Source organism: Oncorhynchus tshawytscha, linkage group LG18 (assembly GCF_018296145.1).
Source record: "Oncorhynchus tshawytscha isolate Ot180627B linkage group LG18, Otsh_v2.0, whole genome shotgun sequence".
NCBI lineage: Eukaryota > Metazoa > Chordata > Actinopteri > Salmoniformes > Salmonidae > Oncorhynchus > Oncorhynchus tshawytscha.
In genome coordinates this window covers 20,861,066-20,871,841 of record NC_056446.1, presented here as the reverse complement: position 1 = coordinate 20,871,841, position 10,776 = coordinate 20,861,066, and the positions used below count along the sequence as shown (strand labels likewise).

Genomic DNA, 10,776 nt, shown 5'->3' with positions numbered 1-10,776 from the left:
CCGTCATCATTGCATGCGATCATCATTCTCAAAGCCGCTGTTAACTTCTAAGATCACTTTAGCACTGCCCTAAAAACCCGATTCAATTCGACACAAACCTTCAAATAGGTATGTAATGACACATTATATAAACTCTTTATAGTGTTGTATTTACATTTTAGAGGCGATAAGGTGATAAGTTGGACAGATCGAGTGAAAAAAGCAATTTTCCCACACAACATCTCTCCTTCTCACTATCACGCATTAGTTTCGCTTCCCCACCCGCCATTTTTAAAAAGACCCGACGGGGCTCATTGCCTGCTTAAATTCTGCAGAACCGTCAGCGTTTAGGTCATGTAATTGATTATGTTGGAAAGGGGAGAAATTGTGCATTAGAATGGTATTGACATTACAGTTGATCTGGAAGCATTACGTTTTTGGGGCACTAAAATACGGGCAATTGTACAGACGATGTATGAGTTTACGTGAGTTTACGTTAGCTAAGATTGAGAGGAGACCACCGGATTTTAACTGCTAGCCATTTTTGACAAACTTTGCTAGCTAATGAAAACATTGCCATCTGTCTACAACCTATGAATAGCAACATTTGTTTAGCATTTGTCTTTTTTGCCCAGCTCTCAGACTTTGTGTGTCTGCCTGCCTGCCAGCCTGTCTGTCTATGAGTTCCAAGAAATGTGGCTAGAGGTGTGGTGGCCACTGGAGGGCAACTTTACTGGAGCACATGTAGGAGCTCGTTGTCATTAAGTTAATCTGTAACAGCTGATACAAGTACGCATCCCATATAAGGTACTACTACAGTACTAATTCATATTTCATTAATGTACATGGTCGACTTTGACCCAAGAGAACAATCCAGACTAAGAATTTGCAAAAGGTAAGATCATAATGAATACTATTATATGGACAGCGTGGTCCGGATCCTAGATCAGCACTCCTACTCTGATGGTGAATTCTCTCTCTCCCTCATCCTTCCTATAATTTCAGATTGAACGCCTGGTCTATGATTAGTAGATGTTGGTGAGTGGACATAGAGATCTGGGACTAGACTAGAATATCTTCTCAACTATTGGCAATGATTTATTTGACATCCAATCACCATGAGAGATGCTTTATTCTGAATCTATCACTTCTATTGCAGGAGAGGTGAGCGTGTATCATATCCCCCTGCTGTTCTTCATCCCTTGGTGCAGTCTGCTGACCATCGCTGAGGCCAGGAAGAAGTCCGCTAGCCGAAGTAGAAGCCAAGTTCATCACCATGCAACGCTCTATTAGCCGAGGTAGGCTATGCTTTGAGTAGCAACTGACAGACAGTCAGACAGGCAGGAGGAGGCACACACACTCACATTTGACATGACCTTATATTTACTGCACTTTACTCACAGATACCCCCCTCTCCCTTTCCCTCCCGTTCATCTCCCCCTGACTCCACCCTAGGTGCCATGTCATCTTCTATCTACTTCATAGTGGCCTCAGCTGGACTCCACCGCATAACATCTTGGTCTAGCCAGATTAATCAAGAGCTTCAATCCGGGCCGGCTTTGGTTTCCAGGTGGATCACAGTTACAATCCCCATTGCTTCCACCCACCTCAATTATCTACTAGGGGCTTCACATTCTTCTTGAGGCGCTGATATTACTTTCTAAATTAAATGTTATCATGGTCGGATGACTTACAATCGTACATGACTCTATTCCCTTAATGGACAGTACCAGAGACTGTTGCCTTATTAGAAATGTACAGAAGTTATTTTTTTTCAATAAACTATTTTCTATATTAGTTTTGGGCTAATCTAATCCTGACCTGACAGCATGATATTTAGTTTTACAACCCTCAAGAGACTCTGAGAAGGGAGTGGTGGCCATCTGACCAACGGCATTGCTGTGTGTGGTTAACCCCAGCTGCTCCTCAAGGTGCTCCAGCACTGACTTTTAGATCCTGCTGAAACGGTCCACTATCAGCCAGGCTCTCCATGGAAAAGAAGGGCTGTTGTGGCACCAAAATAGATGAGTTGCCTGGGTAGCACCTCCTTTGTCCAAAAAGTTTAATTTAACTCTGAAAATCTTAGTGCATTAAACTGACAACTATGTACAAGATCAAAGTAGTGCTAAAAATAACATAATGTAGAACAAAAACACAAGAAATATAAATTAACAATAAGAAGAACACAAGAAGCTAAGTAAGCTATTTACATGGTCAGTTCCAATGGCCAGGGATATTGAGAGCTCTTCCAGGGCACAATTAATAATATAATAATAATCAATCATTTTGCTCTTTATTTAGCCAGCTTACATATAAAACTTTATTTGTTCATCGAAAATTGTGAATAATTCACCACAGGTTCATGAAGGATGTGCTTGAAAGGATGCACATAACTATGCAATGTTGGGTTGTATTGGAGAGAGTCTCAGTCTTAAATCATATTCCATACACAGTCTGTGCCTGTATATAGTTTTCACGCTTGTGAGGGCAAGAATCCACTCTCACATAGGTACGTGGTTGCAAAGGGCATCAGAGTCCTAACAGCGCAATTTGCTACATCAGGATACTCTAAGTGCAGCCCAATCCAGAAATCTGGCACTGGCTTTTGGTAAATACAATTTTCACAGAACCGCTTGTTCCAATTTCAATGAGGCTCTTGTTCATATATCGGTAAGTGAACTGGAGGCAGGGCATGAAAGGGATATCAAATCCAGTTGTTTGTGTCATCCTTTTTGGGAAAGTACCTGCGTAATTGCGCACCCAACTCGCTCAGGTGCTTCGCTATGTCACATTTGACATTGTCCGTAAGCTTGAGTTCATTTGCATACAAAAAATCATACAATGATGGAAAGACCTGTGTGTTGTTCTTGTTAATGCAGACAGAGAAGAGCTCCAACTTCTTAATCTTAGCCTCAATTTTGTCCCGCACATTGAATATAGTTGCGGAGAGTCCCTGTAATCCTAGATTCAGATCATTCTGTCAAGAAAAAAATCACCCAGATAGGCCAGTCGTGTGAGAAACCCGTCATCATGCAAGCGGTCAGACAAGTGAAAATTATGGTCAATAAAGAAAACTTTAAGCTCGTCTCTCAATTCAAAAAAACGTGTCAATACTTTGACCCTTGATAACCAGCACACTTCTGTATGTTGTAAAAGCATTACATGGTCACTGCCAGTATCATTGCATAGTGCAGAAAATACACGAGAGTTCAGGGGCCTTGCTTTAACGTTTTATGGCTGCATAGGCAGTATTGAGTAGCTTGGATGAAAAGGTGCCCATTGTAAATGGCCAGCTCCTCAGTCTCAGTTGATAATATATGCATATAATTATTAGTATTGGACAGAAAACACTCTAAATTTTCCAAAACTGTCAAAATATTGTCTGTGAGTACAACAGAACTGATTTTGCAGGCAAAACCCTGAGGAAAATCAAAACAGGAAGTGGCTTCTATTTTCCATGTTCCCATAGCCTCCCTTTGCTGGATTTAAAGGGATATGAACCAGATTCCTTTTCCTATCGCTTCCTCAAGGTGTCAACAGTCTTCAGACATAGTTTCAGGCTTTTATTTTGAAAAATGGCCTTAGTTATCTTTGTTTTCTATATTATTTTGGTTAGGTCAGGGTGTGACATGGGACAAAACAGACAAAACACATAAATCCCCCAAAATGAATCCCGGAAAAGAAGGTTACAAGGTAAGGGGACATACAGAGAGAACGAGAGAGAGAGAATAAGGAGAATCCTCGCTGGGGAAAAGCTTTGGCCTTTGAAGTAGAAGTTACAGGTCTGTGAGAGCCAGAAATCTTGCTTGTTTGTAGGTGACCAAATACTTATTTTCCACCATAATTTGCAAATAAATTCATAAAAAATCCTACAATGTGATTTTCTGGATTTTTTCCCCATTTTGTCTGTCATAGTTGAAGTGTACATATGATGAAAATTACAGGCCTCTCTCATCTTTTTAATTTGGAGAACTTGCACAATTGGTGGCTGACTAAATACTTTTTTGCCCCATTGTATGTTACTGGCTGAAAAGGGTGGGGGGGTGTATGAGGTTTCATCCCAGAATGACACAGCTCCAGACGGATCAGTGACCAAGGCCCTGGCAGAGATCTCTGGGGGAGATAATGCTCTAACAAATTGGTTTGATAGTGTGTTTGGGAAATGAATAAATGTCATGATCACTGTGTTTTGGGCAACCTTCACCTGTGTGACCGTGTTAGTTTTGTGCGGATGATTCCGGTGTGAAAGGTTCTCATTTCCAGGACTCTGGAGAAATCGATGAGACAACAGATGGTGAGATACGGGCCGATTACGAGCTCTGACCAGTGGAATGATGAATACATGATTCTAGACCTAGCATATGGATCCGGATCCTTCACATACGAGGAGCCTATGTTAAATGAGACCATTTTTTATGTTTAGGTTCTCTTATGTTTTGATGTTTAGAATGTTTATTTGATGAAGATTATAACGAAAATCCTGATAAGAAGTGTTATGATTCTGATGTAGGCCTGGAACGGTCAATGTAATACATATGTTGGTCTTTGTTAGGTTGTATTTGGATAACAAGAGATAGTTTTAATAAAAATAGATGTGTGCTCTTTAATATTTTAATAGAATATTCTAATAAAAATAGAGGTGTGATTGGATGTATACTATTTAGTCATAGGGTGGATATGTTATGGGATTTTTATGAATACTGACTCAATTATGTATACATTTAGCTTAGAATTATAACTAAACAGAATACTACTTATAATCATAAAATCAAATCAAATTTATTTATATAACTGTCACGTTCTGACCTTTGATTTCCTTTGTTTTGTATATATTTAGTATGGTCAGGGCGTGAGTTGGGTGGGCAGTCTATGTTTGATTTTCTATTATTTGGGATTTCTATGTTTCGGCCTAGTATGGTTCTCAATCAGAGGCAGGTGTCATTAGTTGTCTCTGATTGAGAATCATACTTAGGTAGCCTGGGTTGCACTGTTTGTTTGTGGGTGATTGTCTATGTTGATTGCTTGTTTCAGCGCAGTTTGCATTTAGCTTCACGGTTGTTCTTTCGTTTATTGTTTTTGTAAAGGGTTTCAGAGTTCAGTGTTTTCTGTATTAAAATTAATGATGAACACATACCACGCCGCATTTTGGTCCTCCGATCCATCTCGCCTCTCCTCTTCAGATGAAGAGGAGGACGACCGTGACAATAGCCCTTCGTACATCAGCTGATATCTCAAAGTGCTGTACAGAAACCCAGCCTAAAACCCCAAACAGCAAGCAATGCAGATGTAGAAGCACAGTGGCTAGGAAAAACTCCCTAGAAAGGCCGAAACCTAGAGAGGAACCAGGCTATGTGGGGTGGCCAGTCCTCTTCTGGCTGTGCCGGGTGGAGATTATAACAGAACATGGCCAAGATGTTCAAATGTTCATAAATGACCAGCATGGTCAAATAATAATAATCACAGGCAGAACAGTTGAAACTGGAGCAGCAGCATGGCCAGGTGGACTGGGGACAGCAAGGAGTCATCATGTCAGGTAGTCCTGAGGCATGGTCCTAGGGCTCAGGTCCTCCGAGAGAGAGAGAAAGAAAGAGAGAAAGAGAGAATTAGAGAGAGCATACTTAAATTCACACAGGACACCGGATAGGACAGGAGAAGTACTCCAGATATAACAAACTGACCCTAGCCCCCCGACACATAAACTACTGCAGCATAAATACTGGAGGCTGAGACAGGAGGGGTCAGGAGACACTGTGGCCCCATCTGATGACACCCCCGGACAGGGCCAAACAGGAAGGATATAACCCCACCCACTTTGCCAAAGCACAGCCCCCACACTACTAGAGGGATATCTTCAACCACCAACTTACCATCCTGAGACAAGGCCGAGTATAGCCCACAAAGATCTCCACCACGGCACAACCCAAGGGGGGGCGCCAACCCAGACAGGAAGATCACATCAGTGACTCAACCCACTCAAGTGACGCAGCCCTCCTAGGGACTGTATGAAAGAGCCCTAGTAAGCCAGTGACTCAGCCCCTGTAATAGGGTTAGAGGCAGAGAATCCCAGTGGAAAGAGGGGAACCTGCCAGGCAGAGACAGCAAGGGCGGTTCGTTGCTCCAGAGCCTTTCCGTTCACCTTCACACTCCTGGGCCAGACTACACTCAATCATATGACCCACTGAAGAGATGAGTCTTCAGTAAAGACTTAAAGGTTGAGACCGAGTTTGCGTCTCTCACATGCTGAATATAAGGTGTGTAGTTTAGTCAAGAATTAGAACAAGGACTTTCTGTTCCTTGTTAGAAACGCATGGCGCTATCGTCAGACCGGCTGGACTACTGTGTTCCTTACAGGACATTCTATCCCTACCCAGGGAGGGGAGAGACCTTGGGCCTGTAGTAGATTGTTTAACAGGTGGCAGACAATGTGAGAAGGCTTGTGAAATACATTGCCATTGTATCTGAGAGGAGGAGGGACATTTATGATGAAATGTGAGGTATATAAACCAATGTAAATGGTATTGTGACCAGAGCTCTCAGGAATAAATGCTACTGATTAATTTTGAGACTGATCTTTGTCTATTTTATGCAAATAAGAACCTTACACATTCTTAGAAACGGACAAAGTGTTTTGTTTTGTTACAATTGAATTGGTTAACGAACATATAAGAATTAAATTCCTCTAACACATTTTCTCCCAGCTAGCAGAGTGGATCTGGGCCGATTCCGGCTGAGAGTTAAGGCACTCTGCTGAGAGTCAGACTCGGGCAACGTCATGTGGCCCGAGTCTGGGCTGCCTTTGACAGTATTACTTCAATCAAATTCAAATCAAATGTATTTATAAAGCCCTTCTTACATCAGCTGTACAGAAACCCAGCCTAAAACCCCAAACAGCAAGCAATGCAGGTGTAGAAGCACGGTGGCTAGGAAAAACTCCCTAGAAAGGTCGGAACCTAGGAAGAAACCTACAGAGGAACCAGGCTATGAGGGGTGGCCAGTCCTCTTCTGGCTGTGCCGGATGGAGCTTATCACAGAACATGGCCAAGATGTTCAAATGTTCATAGATAACCAGCAGGGTCAAATAATAATAATCACAGTGGTTGAAGAGGGTGCAAAAGGTCAGCACCTCAGGAGTAAATGGAAGTTGGCTTTTCATTGCCCGATTATTCAGAGTAACTCTACCTCTCCTGCTGTGTCTAGAGAGTGGAAAACAGCAGGTCTGGGTCAGGTAGCACGTCAGGTGAACAGGTCAGGGTTCCATATCTACAGGCAGAACAGTTGAAACTAGAGTAGCAGCACAGCCAGGTGGACTGGGGACAGCAAGGAGTCATCATGCCAGTTAGTCCTGAGGCATGGTCCTAGGCCTCAGGTCCTCTGAGAGAGAAAGAAAGAAAGACAGAAGGAGAGAGAATTCGAGAGAGAGAGAGAGAGAGAGAGAATTCGAGAGAGCATACTTAAATTCAAACAGGACACCGGATAAGACAGGAGAAATACTCCAGATATAACAGACTGACCCTAGCTATTGCAGCATAAATGCTGGAGGCTGAGACAGGAGGGGTCGGTAGACACGATACGACGATACCCCCGGACAAGGCCAAACAGGCAGGATATAACCCCACCCACTTTGCCAAAGCACAGCCCCCACACCACTAGAGAGATATCTTCAACCACCAACTTACCATCCTGAAACAAGGTCGAGTATAACCCACAAAGATCTCCCCCATGGCACAAACCCGAGGGGGGGTGCCAACCCGGACAGGAAGATCACGTCAGTGACTCAACCCACCCAAGTGACGCACCCCTCCTAGGGACAGCGTGGATGAGCACCAATAAGCCAGTGACTCAGCCCCTGTAATAGGGTTTGAGGCAGAGAATCCCAGTGGAGAGAGGGGAACTGGCCAGGCAGAGACAGCAGGGGCGATTTGTTGCTCCAGTGCCTTTCCGTTCACCTTCACACTCCTGGACCAGACTACACTCAATCATAGGACCTACTGAAGAGATGAGTCTTCAGTAAAGACTTAACGGTCGAGACTGAGTCTGCTTCTCTCACGTGAATAGGCAGACCATTCCATAAAAATGGAACTCTATAGGAGAAAGCCCTGCCTCCGGCTGTTTGCAGTAAGGAGGCCTGCGTCTTGTGACCGCAGCGTACTTATGCTCCTCATACTTATGGCTAGGATGCAGGGATTGAGCTCGGGCCGAGTTATCTGGCCCAAGTGTATTACTTGGGGCTCGGGCCGATTGTGGCTACTCTCTGGCAGATGATTACATGGACTGCTTTATATAATTAATATTTATTTATGTATTTATTTTTCCATATTTTGTCATTGTTTCTGTGATTAAAAAAAGCTAATTAAAATAAAATAAAATAATTTAAGAGTCCTGTTTAAGTAGTATTTTAGTATTTTAGTATTTTGATTCTTTGTGCAAGGCAATTGACAAGCATTAAAATCTTTGTGGATGGGGCCTCCCGAGTGGTGCAGCGGACTAAGACACTGCATCGCAGTACAAACTGCGTTGCTACAGATGCTGTTTAGATACCTGTGCTGGCCGCGACCTGGAGACCCGTGAGGCACATTTCTCAACAGAGTAAATCACATGTTGTGGAATGACATGGAATTAAAATCACTGGCAACATGAAAAGCAGCCTCTGGGTGCACATTTTTCTACTTATTTATAGCTTCGTACAGTTCGTTAAGTGCCAGCTTGTTATTATTCTTGTCCTGAGGTGGAATGTATACAACAGTCACGATAGCAGCTGAAAAGGTAAAAGGGTCAGCATTTGACCATCAGGTAATTCCAAAATGGGTAAACAATGGGTCGAACCTACCACTGCGCTCGAGTGAGCATACCATTTGTGGCAAACCCCTTCTCCTCTCTATTTCCCTGACTCCACTGTCCTGTCTGCTCAGTGAATGGAGAATCCATGTAGTTGGATCGCCATGGGGGTTATCTTGTCCAAAAGCCATGTTTCAGAAAAGCAGAGAATATTGCAGTTACGAGAGTCCTGTTGGTAGCAGAGTCCTGTTGGTAGCAGATCCGCCATTGGAGGTCATCCATCTTATTTTCTATTGAGAAATTGAGGTAAGTAACAGCTCATCTGATGTTCAAAAGTTCTTGTCAGTTATAAGAAATGATAGTGGATACACTTCGTGAAAATTAAGTCAAAATAAATTACAAAAAAAATCACAAAATAGCTAAGTTGGTTCAGAGCTATCAAAGCAGCGTCCATACAATCCTGCGTCATCTTTTCACTTTCATTCAGAATCTGCAATATATTAAAGTACTAAATCAGATCCTCCTCATCCCCACTTTAGCTACGCTGTTATACAGTTTTGCTCAGTTCTGGAATACTCCCTACATGTCATCTGCCACTACTTTATCATGCACTTTTTATATTATGGGTCTCCTAATTTATGAGCTTGTACAGTATCTCCATTCTAGAAACCAGAAACCTTCCTTTTATTTATTTTACCTTTATTTAATTAGGCAAGTCAGTTAAGAACAAATTCTTATTTACAATGACAGCCTAGGAACAGTGGGTTAACTGCCTTGTTCAGGGGCAGAACAACAGATTTGTACCTTGTCAGCTCGGGGATTCAATCTAGCAACCTTTCGGTTAGTGGCCCAACGCTCTAACCACTAGGCTACCTGCTGCCCCAATCACAACTGGAGCCCCAATCACAATCCGTCATATCACAACCAATGCGAAACTCCAACTACAGAGTATCCACTCTAACAAAATGTTTAATTGTGGGAACATTTTAACCACCGTCCACCTTTGATAGGAGCATCCAACTTACAGTGAAAGTATTCACACCCCTTGACTTTTTCCACATTTTGTTGTGTTTCAGCCTAAATTTAAAATGGATTCAATTGAGATTGTTTGTCACTAGCCTACCCACAATACCCCATAATATCAATGTGGAATTATGTTTATCGAAATGTTAACAAAAAAAATACTCTCTCACTCTCTCCGGGATATGTTTGTACATACTGTATGTTGATATATGTATCCCTTATTGGTGTAATCCTATGGGATTCATCCCTGTGAATATATTCCTATTGCATGTGCAACTTATTAATACGGTCATATGTATATTTTCCTTTGCTTTAGAACCACAAGTCATTCAGAGTACGACAACAGTTCAACTGCTATTCCAAAATCCATTGTAAATAACCCGTGTGTATGACTGTGTACCTAATGTGTGGAGGTGATGAAGAAAAGCAATGAAAACCCTGAAAGGAGAAGCTTTCTCCTTGTTCTTATCGGACATCCTGTAGAGTCATAACCCAAGTCAGCGTCAGCAGAAATGTACTAGCGAGTGAGGGCATTCACTCCCAACTTCTCAGAAGGCTGAGAAAATGGCAGCCAACTGTTTTTTTTTGCTATGTGCACTTGTTCCTCTTTCGCTTATCGCCCCCACCCCGCTATAATTCTTTATCTCTCTCCCTCTCTTGCTCTCTCTCTCTCTTATCCCCTCTCTCGCTAATTCTTTATCTCTTTCTCTCTCTCAATGACCTAATGTACCCTCTGGGCAGCAAAGAGAGCTCTGAGCTTCAAGGAAACTCTGATTGAGTTGATTGAGTTAACTCTGACACTTAACTCAATCGATACACACTACAGAATATTGTACCGGAGTGTGGTGGACTGGTGGAGACTGGAGATGTCTCCAAGCACAGGTCCAGAACCAGTTTTATGATTTCACCAGTTGCGTTTATGGTCTAAATCGGGTTTATAAAGCTGATCCTAAAGCAGATCTTAGCTGAAGAAAAGTTTAGAAGCAGAACCCTTACATG

At 42.5% G+C, this 10,776-nt stretch overlaps 1 long non-coding RNA gene across 1 annotated transcript; it reads left to right on the top strand.

Annotated features, from left to right (window-relative positions):
• Positions 1–331: 331 nt before the first annotated feature.
• On the top strand, positions 332–1,776 carry LOC112218094. Its single transcript, XR_002948565.1, has 4 exons — positions 332–874; positions 985–1,017; positions 1,139–1,277; positions 1,435–1,776. It is a non-coding gene; the product is annotated as an uncharacterized LOC112218094 (long non-coding RNA).
• Positions 1,777–10,776: the final 9,000 nt, after the last annotated feature.